The sequence below is a fragment of the Anser cygnoides genome, chromosome 1, assembly GCF_040182565.1.
Source record: "Anser cygnoides isolate HZ-2024a breed goose chromosome 1, Taihu_goose_T2T_genome, whole genome shotgun sequence".
Taxonomy (NCBI): domain Eukaryota; kingdom Metazoa; phylum Chordata; class Aves; order Anseriformes; family Anatidae; genus Anser; species Anser cygnoides.
In genome coordinates, this window is record NC_089873.1 from 97,082,853 (window position 1) to 97,097,124 (window position 14,272).

At 38.0% G+C, this 14,272-nt stretch overlaps 1 protein-coding gene across 44 annotated transcripts in view; it reads right to left on the minus strand.

Moving 5' to 3' along the window:
- The window catches only part of ZBTB20 (zinc finger and BTB domain containing 20), a 480,501-nt gene that overhangs the window by 247,959 nt on the left and 218,270 nt on the right, over window positions 1–14,272 (minus strand). For 3 of the 44 annotated variants that reach the window (XM_067003671.1, XM_067003578.1, XM_067003532.1), the window contains one exon: window positions 9,106–9,169. The exons of 40 other annotated variants lie outside the window; for them this stretch is intronic. The gene's annotated coding sequence lies outside the window, so the exon portion shown is untranslated. Of the gene's footprint in view, window positions 1–532; window positions 692–9,105; window positions 9,170–14,272 lie in introns of all 44 variants that reach the window. One more of the 44 variants, XM_067003543.1, reaches the window with a different exon arrangement.

Consider the following 14,272-nt stretch of genomic DNA (forward strand, 5'->3'; position numbering starts at 1 on the left):
TATTTGACTGCTAGTGACAGGCGCCACAGGCAGAACTGTGAGAAAAAATCTTAACGGCTCAGGCAAATAAGCTTTTTTTTTTTTTTTTCCTAATGACTGGCTCTTTCTACTAATGACGCAGAAAATCTATGGGATCTGCCCCATAATGGCAAGAAGCACATGTGCCAAGGAACATGCACGCAAGGGTATGTAGAAAACAGATTTCAAATCAGATATGTACTAAATTAATAGGCAGGAAACCAGGAACTAAGTTTTGTTCCCAGCTCTTTAGCTGAGAGTTTGCTGTTTATGTTGTTGGTTAAATTACAGAGGGCCAAATTTGGGCTCTTTAAGTCAGTAGGACATTGCGAAGTATGGTCATAAACAATGACTGCCATACGCACTTGTCAGAACCTATTCCAAAACTCTCAGGAACAGGGGTAAGGGTGAGCAAACACAGTAACAGACGTCTGCAGCATGACGTCTTTCCTCTGCTACGTGGTGGCTGGAAAGTGAATGGGTGGCCATGCTGCCTTTATGAACACAGAACTACCTGCAACAGCCTTTGACACGACTTTGCCCGTCTGTGCACTGAGCTTCATGCTGATCTTCTGAATCAATGGGCTTGTGGAACAATGTCTCCCACTTCACTCATGCGGCATCAACAGTCTTCTTTATCAAGTTTTGTTCTTTCACCGCTTCAATCGTAGGGCTAATAAAATAAATGTAATGTGAAGGATGTGTGAGGATTCATGAACCTATGTGAAGCCTCCTGTAAGCTAAACATTAACTCTTGTAGGAACACTAAACTTGTTAATCTTTTCATCAATACTATAGTCTCCTAAATGCCTGGCTTCATGTCATGTGAAGACAGATGCCAGAGGGGAAAATTACAGAATAGGCTTTTGCAAATAGTATTATAACCACAGCTATCCCTCTTCCACCTCCAGTGACAGAGAGTCCATAGAATATAAATATTGAAGGTAGTCACCAAATAAATTCCAGTGATTCCTGAATCAAAGACACTGATCAACTTGTGGATATTTGATTGCTATTTTTGGCAACTAAATTATTTCTTGCAAATAATTCTTGCAGCTCTGTTACTGGACTTGCAAACATGACTTTTTTTCTGACCTTATTTTATCTTATTATGTCATGAGGTAAGCAGCTTCCCATTGTTTCAGATTCAAAGATATTTCAGGATCTCTTTAATGCCCCACGTAACAGCAAGACTGTATCAAGATTTTGCCATAAATACAGCAGTCTCGTATTTATATCAGAATGTTCAGTCATAAGAATCGTAAGTTCTTGTACCGTGCAATGATTGAAGGACTTCTGCAACAGGATCCTTACTGAAAGACCCTAATCCTAAATTGACTTCTCACTGAATAGTAGAAGACTCAAAATGAAGGTGCTCTACAAACTGCTATAGAAGAAGGAATTTAAGCATATGTCTGTGAGACAGAAATCATCCATTTTTGAAGCTCATACTGCAGTGCTACTAAACAGTTGAATCTAGAAAGGGAACCCAAAAAGAACTTGAATTGCACAGCAGAGACAGGACAAATCAATTCCATGTCCGGTGTACCGTTGCTTTGGGGGAGCCGTTGTGGGATAAATTCATCCCTCTTGCCCAGGAGCTACCACTGAAAGCAATGATACGTGAAGCAGGATCTCTGCTGACATCAGACTGTCAGGACCTGTGAAAGACAGTGCTTTTGGACGTACTGATGCAAAATTAACTTTTAGAAAAGTCTCTTTGACCCCTTGACCTAAAGATCTTTGACTCTTGAAAGGGGGCCTGTCTTACTAAGGCTCTATAATCTGTGTCACCAATATCCTCCCATTGGGAACCTTTTCAGACTAATGCTTACAATCTTAATTGTCCAGCAAAAGCATACTTCTAGAGAAAGTAACGAAAGATTTTGTGAGCACAATATGAAATCTCAGGATTCCCAAGAGATTTCTTCAAGGGCCACTTTATTTCAAGGTAACATCAGAAGTTTTCTAATTTCTGTATCTTCAGTCAGAGCTGACTGGCCTGGGTTGAGGGCAGCACAGGCTGAAACAGCTTGAAAGCCAGCTACAGGTTTGACTGCATCCAGCAGCATGCATGGAGAATCACCAACATGGACTTGATCCCCAGTGTCTGCTAAAGCCAAGGGAAAAAACTAGATCAGGTTTATAATATGTTACAAAAAAAAAAAAAATCACATTTTTTCTACAAGAAATGCTGCCTATAATGAAATACAGTTCATTAGAAAACCAAACAGCCACAATTCCTGTCTATACCTCTAATATTTACTCCTGCACACTGCAGAAATGACCTTGACTTTCTGAAGACAGACTGGCAAGTATCAGTCTAGAAGTGAAGGCTTAGAGAGATATGTTATAGCCTTCAACTATTACAGATAGCGAAGGAAACAAAAGGCACTGGAAGAGAATGGGAGGCAGAATAGCTTTCTCTCTACATCTGTTACAAGTTTTTAATGATACAAATCATTCTAGTTAAATCATATCTCTGAGTTTGGTGTGTTATTTATTAAAGAGAGCAGCACAACAAAGGGACATAGACAATCCATCCTGGGACAACAGCTAACAAACACTTCAGTTGCATAGCAGCATTTCACCAAGTACCTTTATAAATTTTTCTTTACATCTTGTTTATAGCACGTTACATTCTCCTGTAACTAGAGCTGGTAGACCAGATCCGGCATGGTCTATCAGTTTCTTGAGTACCTTTCCTGTCCTCTTATGTGTCTGTAAGCATTCAGGCACAGTGCAGCAATTCAATACAACCATTATAAATGCAGTTCAACTCCTGGCCAGCCCTCAGCATGCACATATACATTTGCAAAGCATTAATGGTATGTTAAGCTAAAAAGAACCATCCCAATAATACTAGCCAGATAGGCAAGATCTACAGCTGCTTTCTTTTTGCTTGGGATATTTTACTGCTTATATTATTATCTTTGTGATGTGTGATGCTCTACCAGCATGCAAGAAATATTGTGTGTCCACAACAAACTTTTTCAAAAATTTATTTACAGAGTGAGGTGGTGGAGCTTTTTTTTTTTTTTTTAAAGCCTAAAAATATCATTATTCCAGCTCTTCACGTTCAAGACCAGTGTAAAAATATATTCTTCAGATTAAATCAGCCTTCTTAAGACTAAATTCAATATATACTGATACGGCAGGTTACATGCTTAGTCACGTAAAAAATTCTGATGAATACAGGAGACAGCTGTTAGACAAAGCATATATTCCTGCCTGTCTCATCACTGGTCTGTGACTGAGAAATATCAAAGCAACTACACTATCATCCCTAGAATAAGTATTTATTTAAAAGCAGCTTTTCTGTACGACAAAATACCCCTTACCAAGTTTGGAAAACAGAAACAAAAGGTTAGGTGGTCAAACAAATGGAAAATCTTTTCATTTCTTATTTTTTGTCACCTTGTGTTTACCTCAGACTTGAGCGCAAACTCTGAAGTAGAGCTGCAGGATGCATTTCCTCTGCAGGGGTGATCAGATGCTGACTGTTCTATCCCTAACTTACAAAAGTCTCAGTGATAATATTTCTAAGCCAAATGACATTGCTGTATCTAGCCAAATTCAAGGAAGCCAGATCAGAATAACCAAGGTATCGTGTGAGCAGGGTAGTATTGCAGCCCTTTTTCAAAAAACAGGGATCCACACATTGTTGAGACAAGGTCAGGTCCTTTACATTTCATGTGAAACAGTCCCTCCAGCAACAGAGCAATCCTTAACTACGTGTTTTGCTTTTAATCTTTACCCTCAGCCCTACTTGTCAAAAATACCCCCTTTAAATTCATGTTGTTCTTTTGTAGAGTGCTCCCACGGAGCTGGGTTTATGCCAGTCCTGAAGAATTTAAGATTAGCCAAAACCATAACCTAAAGTAGTATGCCTCTGAGGCATACCATATCGTGGCCCTGGACAATACTGCTGCCAGAAGAACTGTAGTATTTAAGCATACCAACCCCACTAGAGAAAGTGGAACGGAGTGGAAAAAACATCCAAGACATTAAGAAGAGAAAGCAAGAGTGGTTTGGGTGTTACACAGGATGAGTAAAGACTGACAGCAACAACCAAAAATGCTCTAATAAGGGAAGGTCCCTTTCAAATAAGACCTAAGAAGCAACAAATTGAAGCGAATACACTAATATTAACTACATAGGTTTCACACACACACCATGACGTTGTAAACAGTTATACCAAGATAGGCACCCAGAATTTCAGAAATTTGGTCTGCAAGCACTCCACAGAGAAGGAAGCCAGTAGAACTGAAATGGTATCAAAGGCTTCTCAATTTGCAGAGCAGAAAGAATATATCTCCAGGGGAGACCTACATATAGTTGCAGAGACAGACACTATCTCTGTAACAGTTGATCAGAAAGTCCCATTATAAAATCCCAAATAATCCAAGGGACCATTTTTGTAATTTTATGAACTTCCACAGAGAATTAAATCAACTACAGAAACATTTGAAAAACACTGGTGTATTTGAAGTCCATTGCTGTGAGTGACATCAATACAAGACCTCAGCAAAGTTTAAGGGTCCTCATATATTTTAATATTTTTGTCTTAATAGAATATGAGAGATTTACTTTTTTTTATTTTAAATAGGTTTAGTAGAATTCTGATGAAGTGCTTCCCTAAATGTCACCTAGAAGAGCCCAAACACAACCCCATATTTCTGCTTTACAGGATAGCTACAGACTTTGAAATTTGCTTTTGTTTCACAGTTGAATTAAACAGTGTATTGCAAAGTTGCCCATGAAACAAAAATAAAAAATGATTTCAATCAACTGAATGTTTTGTTTTGACAAAATAATTTTGTTTTGATTGTTGCTTTCAGTTTTGATTTAAATTTTATATTAGAACATAGAACACATTTTTGAAAGAAAAGTTTGAAACAAGCATTTCTATTCCACAAATGCAAAAAAGCTTTATCTGTAAATATAGATAATGAAAATAAATTGAGTCCTAGGAGTGTGTGTGTGCATTTTATGTATATACAATTATATATATGTATGTATATATATATAAAATGAACCAGTATTTCAATCAGAAGAGAATTCCAATAGATTATTATTATTATTATTATTATTTTTTTTTTTTTTTTTTACTAATTCTAGTCCTGGCCTTCCATACTCTTTAGTGAACCTCAGAAGCTTGTAATACCTCTGGAATTCTATCAATATATCAGTGACAACCTAATTATTATTAATAATCTAGGTGGTATGTTGTTCCTATCTACTCCTTAGACTGGCGGAGCTTACTGGTGTATGAAAAGTAAAAAGCTTTTCATACAATTATTTATGTAACAACTAGCACAAGTCTTGTTGGGTCAAGTGTCCTTCATTACTATTGCCATTTGGTCTGTTCCTTTAAATTTAACTTACAGATAAATACAAGAATAATTGAGATTTTAAGATGTTTAAGCACCCAAAAGTTCCTTTTTCTTCAACCACTAAGAATCTTGCTCACTGCTCACACACTTCCAAACAAATAAAATGCAAAATACCATGAAGCCATGTAAGCTTGACTGAAACTGCAAGATGAGTCCTGACCTAAAGCAGGAGGAATTCAAATTAGGATTCACCTAAATCAGGTAGCAGCAAGAGCCCCAGCATATGAAAGTATTCACTTAGGAAGACCAGAAGGGGAGCTGAGGTATGGCTTGGCCTGTAAACATGACATCATTCCCAGTGATTGGCACCCCCTGGATATTTCAATGTTGAGATGCTTTTGAGAAGTGGTTGCCTCCTGCGCCATTTGGTGAAGGGCTTTTTGTGACATGGACGGAATCTCATTAAGAATCAAATAATTTGTTTGTTATAAAGCTCATTTCTAAATGCAGTGCTTGGAGCAGAAATCCGAGGATTCAAACAATTAATTGTACTGTTTAGTCTCCCATGAAAGCACTTTCTAACTTGAACCTACCTACTGGAACATCAGATGCCACACTTTGCAAAGCAGAGACGAGGAAAGTCTTGGGGAGAGCTGTTGGGATTACCTCTCCTGTGTTTTTTTAAAGTATTAGATTTGGGGAGCAATGTATGGGAAGAGAGAGGGGGGCAAAATAAAAAGAGTTTGGATTGCATATCTTTACAAACAGGTCATTACCATATGAGAGAAATACAAAGGCTTGTTCAAATGCCTGAACTACAATTACCTCTGTCACTTCTCTAACAGAGCTTTCCCTGCTGCACACCAAGCGGACTATTGAATGTGCCTTCTGCATACTGGGCCCACGGGCTGACAGCTTCCACAATCTGAAATGAATTGAATGCGCTCTCCTTCATCCTGCATATTTCTTCAGCTAAGATTGTCTGTAACCCCTTCCTAGCAGTAAGATTTCAGAGCCTAGCTGCCCTGCCTGAGGAAGATGACCGAGTCACTTATTCTTCACCTTCACAAAACAAAAACACCAATTTAGAGACCAGAGAAAACTGAAAATACCAAAAAGCACCTCTGTGCCTCAGCATCCTCAGCACTAACAGCAGAAGTTCCTTATGCTTAGATCAATATTATGTGAAAAAAATTCCCCTTTCCTATACACATTGCCTTTTCCAAATGAGGGACTGTCGGTTCTCTACTACCAGCTTTCCTCTCCCTTGTCTGGTCTTAAACTTACTGAAAAAATAAAAATAAAAAGAAGAAAAACCTCCCTCTGCTAAATGTAATACCTCCCCTCTCCTCTCTCAGTTTCCTTTGGGTCTCCCTTCACGACTCTGGCTTTGGTGTTTTTAAGACCCTGTGCTGATACCTGACCACTTTGTTCTTTTTTTTTTTCCTTTTTTTTTTTTTTTTTCCTGTTTGCTTAAAACTCCAGCCCCCAAAAGAGAATTTGGAGAAAACCAGCTTTCTCTAGTTACCCCATTGTTCTTCTCAGGCAAGATCTATTTCAGATGTTTCTATTTCAAATATTTAATGACAGACCTATTCATACAAAGATATGCCAACACCACTCCCCTGTCTCTTTGGCATGATGTAGAGCACAGAAAAAGATTGTCACAAGATAAAAGGATTCAGTCAGTCAATAAAATCAAGTTCAAACTTATAAACAGTACATAGCAGATTCCATACATCATCACAACTTCCCAAGTAAAAGTCTGACAACAGCATTTTTCAAGGGAGACCCCATGGGACAAACACATATCCACTTAATGCTACCACAGTGGACCCTCACTGGCTTCCTTTCCAATAGGACCCGAAGAGAAGCCAAAAACTGTAAACTTACTTCTGGGGTCTTGTCTTCACTGCAATGCCACTCGAAAGTAATGTGCTAATGTTGCACCCAGCACAACTCCCACCCACAAACAGAAGTCTCTTGCTCAAATTAAATGCTATTTTAACTTGACTCTTTGGCCTAAAAAAAAAGATTTGAAGTGGCAGCCCATGTGTTGTAGTTACTAGTGTTAGTAATGCAGTGGGAACTCAGCAGTTATCCTGCTATGGGTTTAAAGAGCTGATCTAAGGCCTTGTCTTGCATCTGGGATCTAGGCTAAAAATTCAATGCACAACCCTTATACCCAGTTATCTACATGAAGCTCACGGAGATAGCAGGTGACAGTCTGACATTAATGATCTGCTTCTTCTCTCTTCAGTCTCTACAGTATGTTGCTGACAATGAATACCTCTTATTTATAGAAGAAACTAATGCCTACAAAATCAATTTAAGACACAGAACTCTTACGAGCATCAGTCCATAACACTCTTGTGATAAATTTATTCAACACATGTAAAACTCTGCTGGTTTTAAGTAATTTTACTCACTACATGTGCCTATCCAGGCTATAATTGTTAATGAGGAGGGCCTTTTGCAAATACCTTAAGAGTCTCTGTCTGAAACAGCCCAGTTACACCTATAAACCAACTTTCACATGAACACATCATGATCAGATTTCAGCTCCATGTGAACTACAAGACTTATTATATACACGGACAAAAGAATTTTAAGGCACATTGTGGTGTGTGAAAGCAGGCTAAGGTGTCCATATAGACAATGTATCTGTGGCAAATCCAATCTCTTGCATCTTGACCATTACCTATATAAAGCCTCTCTTCACTCTAATAAGCTGGCATGAGATGACTAAACTTGAATATGGACAACTAAAACAAACCAACACAAAAGCTGCCATATTGTCATCTGAACATCTCATGCACCAGTTTATTTACATTCTCCAGGGCTATAACCCCAGCTGGTAGTTTTGATTAGTAGTGAATGTGCTCACACAACAAACTGGACCTTCTCCTTCTTGGGCATAAGCAATCCCTTCCCCAGATGACTGTGGAATATGAAGAAGCAAATCTGGGGGACATTGGGCAGGCAGTTTTGTCACATCACATATCTGAAAAACTACCATCGCTGTCTGGCTCACAAGAGGATTTGGCAGCAAGTCAGACTATTTTGACTATCTGGAGGACTCTTCCCCACTGCCAGAGTAGCAAGATACAGGCATCATAGAAGCTTATAACAGAGCATAAAGTAATGTTATTTAGAAGTGAATACAAAATTGTGGACCACAAGGCCAGCTGCAGGGGCTGTCTTTTGCTAACAGGTTTTAAGCCAAAGCACAGGATAACATGGCAAGCATCATCAGAGCATGTACGTATCTACTCTTTTTCTGTTATCATGCAAGGACAGCTTTGCCCACTGTAGCCATTAGCAAATGCCTTACTGTAAAACTACAAGTGTAGCAGGGTTTTAACAGCCTTTTTCCTCTAGCTGCTCTGGGATTTTTCCTTTCTTGGCTGTAACCAGTTGCAACCAGTTGTGAATAAGTCGTTATCCCCCTGTGCAACTCACAGCAACTAAAAGAAACCAATGTCATTATGCAAGTTTCAAAAAAAAAAAAAAAAAAGTTTTGTTTTATGGTTAATTATCCATGGTCTATTTACAAAATAAATCAACTCATTGTGCACCACCAGGATCTGAGGCCTCATTTGAACTTTGCTTTTCATTAATCACTTTAAAAATAAATGCTAACTAGATTTTCTTTATTTCCTTTTCGGTTTGTTACTTGCATCTGGGTATAAACTATAAAATTGGTGAAAGAATAAAGTATGGATTATTCACCCTCAGTTTCATGACTTACATGATCTCAGCCTTGTCTTTCTCCACGTGCCTAAACAGATGCACAGTCCAAAAATTCCAACATTCTGTAAGAAATGCAATCACAAGATTGAAATATTTTTTAAACTCAAACTTTGACTTGCTCAAAAAAATAAAAAGGAATTCTTGAAAAGCTTCCCTTAAGAAACAGAAAGTTGGGCAAATATTTACAAATATATATAAGCTATTGTAAGAGGCAAATAAAATTACTCATGTAGATACCTAAGTAATACACAAATGTTTGTGAGCTCTGAGTGCAAGGCTCTTTTGTTTAGACAAAATCTACTTGCAGGCAGGCTAGAGAAGGCAGAAAATGGATATCTGATTTTTGCAGTGCTTACAATTTATAAAAGAAACCAGAAATATTTTTTTTTTCTGAAAATGTTTTAATTATATAAGATGTTTAGATCTTGTCCACATGTGATGACAGAGAACTACCAAATTTCTGAAAACTAGCCAATCGAGAGGCAAAGGACACTCTTGGCTGCTCTGTTAAAAACTAACTTTATTAACACTTATTTCACTTCAGCAGAGAGTAAAACATATATTTGCATAAAGCTGAAATTCCCCTCAGCTTCAACTAAGACAGTTGGAGCTATGTATTTGTTTCGATTACAGACTGCCTGTTCAAGTAAGACAAAATAAGAAAGGCTGACAAACAACTAAAACAAGAAAAACATATATAACACTGAGATGTTAAAAAGCTGCCCACAAACTGTTTTTTTTTTTTTGGTCACATACAGTCACCCTTAAGAATTCTTTCTCCTTGCTATGAGGAACAGAAAGTCACAGTTCTCCAAGTTCTCCATGCAATCACTAGTGAAATGCTATGGAAAAAGCTGTGCTGTCACAGCAGGTCAAAAAATGTCGTTCTGCTGCTCTCAGGAATTAAACTACAACATTTAGCTTCAAAGCTCCTGAGCTGGGTGCAACTATAAAGAAGACTGAACACAGCCGACAGATATTTTTTAGAAACTGAGATGAAGAGCTGAAACTAAGACATTAGATCATTAATACTACATATTGTTACTAATAGGAGCTCAGGAAGGTAATTTTTGCTTGCCTGTTGGTGTGAAATAGAATCAGAGACATTTGAAAAGTTAAAGAAATCCACTGCCTACTCCTCCACTTTGCAGATAGCTGAGTCGCTTTAACTTTCATTTCCAAAAGTAAATTAGCTCCTACTTAAATGAAAGTAAAAAATTTAAAGCTGCCTCCACCTGACTGCAAAGTACTGCAGCCAGGCTGGAAGAGGAAAGGATAGGTCTTCAAAGAAAATAAAAGCCTTTTAAAGCGACTCCGAATACGAACGCTTGCCCTTGCAGCAGCGAGCTGTGGCCCTACAGCCGCTTTCCATTATAAATGCTAAATTGGGAAATGTTTAACATTCTTTGTTTAATCTTTGCAGTATAAAGAAAAAAACAGCTGATTCTCAGAAACAGCCCGAACAACCATTACGGGTCTGCCCCTCCCTTTCTCAGAGCAGAACAGACCATTTCCAGCCTCAGCTGACACTGACGCTTTTAAGCCAAAATGTAGATTTAGATGTACCCCAGATGACTAGATTGAAACTTCGTGATCTTTTTCTAAAGTGATGTCAGGAGCATAAAGCAACCAGGATATTTAATAAACCTTTAAGCAGAAAAAGTTGAGGAAATACATGGAGTGAAAGTTACGGGTGAAGATGCTTTCAGATGTTTTCTACACCATTTTCTATTAACATCTTTCCACAAAATCTTTCCATGAAAGGCAATATTATTTAGTTTGATTGCAAAAATTATCAACTAAGCGTGTTATACTCTTGTTCGCAGCACAGTCAAGACAGTGAGTCCATCCAATCTGCTGCCACCGATCACAAATCAAACACCAAAAGCTTGGAAGCAAACAATCCTCTCTCTTTTCCCCACACTGACAAGCTCTCCTTGTATCTTGTCTCTACAAGAACGGCTTTAAAGAGCTGAACTTCAGCATGTGTCCTAACAGCCAAACAAGTCGGAAGCATCTTCAGTCAAAATTATGAAGTAATACCCCAAACCGAGTCCCCACAGAAACTGATTTTTTTAGTTACTTTTCTCACAAGATTTTACCCTGAAGCAGACTTCCTGGAATATCAAGTCTATTTCCCTTCTCTCTTTTACTTTAGGTATAAAAGTCATGTCCTAAAGAGTGTTTTTAAAGCCTCCTAATCAACTAGGTGAAGAGAGCTTTGCCCTGTTTCCCACCCCAGGCACCAGCACAAAGTAACTGCCAGGGATGAAACCAACCAACCAACCAACCAACCAACCAACCATCCATCCATCCATCCATCCAGGAGGTCAAACCCCCGAGCAAATGAGGGTCTGCTCCTTCCCCAAAGTGGGTATGACACATTGCCCGGGCCATCCTCTCACTGGACTAACGTTGATACAGGCATTCAGTCCAAACAGAACACACTTTGTTTCATGGCAAGAGGAAAATATTAACAACCTTCCAGAAGAAAGAGCAAGCAACATCGAGATGTCTACTCCTCAAAAGAGCCTCTGCCAAAAGCACCGTGCCCATGCTGAGAACTTCTCCACATCCCCGGACTGCAGTGATTCTTCCCTGCAGGTGCCACGGCCCACCTCCCTAAACCATATTTAACAACAAAGACAAGGATGCACAGGTTCTGTGATGGGAGCAAAGAACCGTCCTGCCTTGTTTTCTGGGAAAGTATGAGATAATAGTTTTAAAAAGGAGGTGTACAAGAACATGCAGTGCAGCTAGGCTTGATACTTCAGTTACAGCCACTCTAAATATATTCCTTCTGGCATCATATCTTTGGGACACCAGTAAGTCAAAAAGACCCGTGAAGCTATTGAAGGTACTAGCAATCAGTTACTGACAGTGAAGGACACAAAATTGTCATAAACTTAAAACAAAGTGTCAGAGCTGCAAAAAAAGGATATTTTGAAGAACAGGAGGGGGTTAACCTTGCAGAAATATTAATAGATAGAAGAAAAAAGACTGTTGTATTTAATTCAGCACATTACTAGATATAGCAAAATCATATTAGCTAACTATTTTTCCAATATACTCAACCCCAAGCATGTGTCAAGAAAGCAAAATAATGAAATTTTAAAATAAAAATTAACGTAGAGCTTCTTTTTATTGTTGTTGCTCTTTTTAAACCCTTAGGGCTCATATTTAACCTTTTCTCTAAAATAACAAACTTGAATTTAAGAAAAATAAGGCAGAGATCTGCATAGTGGCAGGACTCGAACAGCTTTGTTTAAATACTACAGTTTTCTTAAGTTGTGAAATGAAGTCTTGTTTGTTAAAACTGAATAGTAACGTGCCATTTCAGAAACTGCTCAAATTTTTGTCTGTTCTGTTTATAAATTTAGGAAGACAGAATTTTCCTTCACAGGTTGAATGTCTAATGTCTGGTCAAGTCAAATCACCCTCTCCTCCATAAACTAAAATTAGATTTTACATTTTGCAGAAAACACAAAACTCCACCATTCTGGATGCCACTCAACTGCACAGATAAAACTAGAATTTTAGCAACATTCATTTCCAAGGTTTTTCAACTTGTTTAATTAGTAAGTACTCAGAAAATAATTAAACGTGTTGGACCATTCAGGAAGGTTAGTGCCTTGTTACAAGTCTACATAAGCTTACAAATCAAAGCTGGGTACTCAAGACTGGGGAAGTCAGAGGTAACTTAGTGATACAAACAGAAATTTCAGTAATTGAAAAGCAAGAAAATGATTTTAAGTGTGAATTCTGCTTGTCTACTGTTAGAAGTTATCAGGTTTTGTAGAATCTTTCAGTGCAGACGAAAAACTTCCAGAATAAACCTCTGGGAAGAACGGCAGAAAACACTTTTCTTTCAAGGACATATGACCACTCTTTTGATCAAGTTAAACACTGGAATCATATTCATCTCATACACACCTTCCAAGTATTTTACAAAGGGTTGACAGCAATTAAGGACACCAGGATTAGGGATTGTCATGCTCAGGAAGGTTAGTCTCCACCACTTCATATAACCATGTCATAAAATGCTACTGATTCAGCTCCATCCTTACAACTACATAGGTTTCCAGGATGTATTACTCCTACAGAGAATTCCTTCCAGAATTCTTCCTCTAAAGATCAGGGTCATCTTCTAATTTGCAGCTAACATTTATTTACAGTTAGTCCCTACAATTTGGTTTTTGTGGCGATACCAGTCAGAAGTGTTTTTTTTTTTTTTTTACCTCTCTGACTTATTTCAACACCTTCTGCCTTTACATTTAAATCCACTTTATAAGCATTAATGAAATAGCTTTAGAATATTTCTGTAGGGCACAATAAACCAAGTATCTGTGATAATCCCTAAGAGATTCTGTACCGAGACAGAAATAGAGGCAGAAGATCTGGTTGCCCAGAGCTAAAGCAAGAATTGGATTCAGAATCAGGCAAGGAATCCAGTTGTTCTAGTATCCTTCTGAAGATCTACGTACTGCCCACCAATTTTGTAAAATACAGCTTATATAATCAACTTATAACAGTATACTTATATAAGATACTTATATAGCTTAAAATATTCCACTTCCTGTTTTCAAAAAGCTTTTCTTGATTCTTTTCTTGATTGTCTCAGGGATTATTGTCAAAAGATGTCAACTATTTCCTTTTATTCCTGAAGTGGGCAAAATTTATGCTTGTGCTCACTTTATGTCTGCTTTACATTGCCAGGACAACACTTTAAAATAACCAAGAGTCAAGCCCTATAACTTTTTAATTGACCTTATACACCCCTGACGTAATATCAACAAAATTAGCAGCATTACACTAGGGAAGAATCTGCCCAAGAATGTGCACACAGACAAGAACTATTTGTAAAGGGCAAAAGAAAACAAACCCCGACACAATGCTCGCAACCACAAACAGGTCAGATCCTCAGAGGATACAACTATGAATAAATTGGTTGCAATAAGTATAAGCATATTTTCCTCTTGAAACATGATCAAAAAGCATGAAATTTTCATACTACTGACCATTTTCTTCCTCCTTTTATTTGCCCTCCCCTCCCCAAATCCTTCATCTTTGATTCTTTTAGCAGGGTTATATATTTTTCACTTGCATTTGACAGAAATCGATTTAAAATATCCCAACCAATCCTAATCAAAAGAATTTCTGGATTT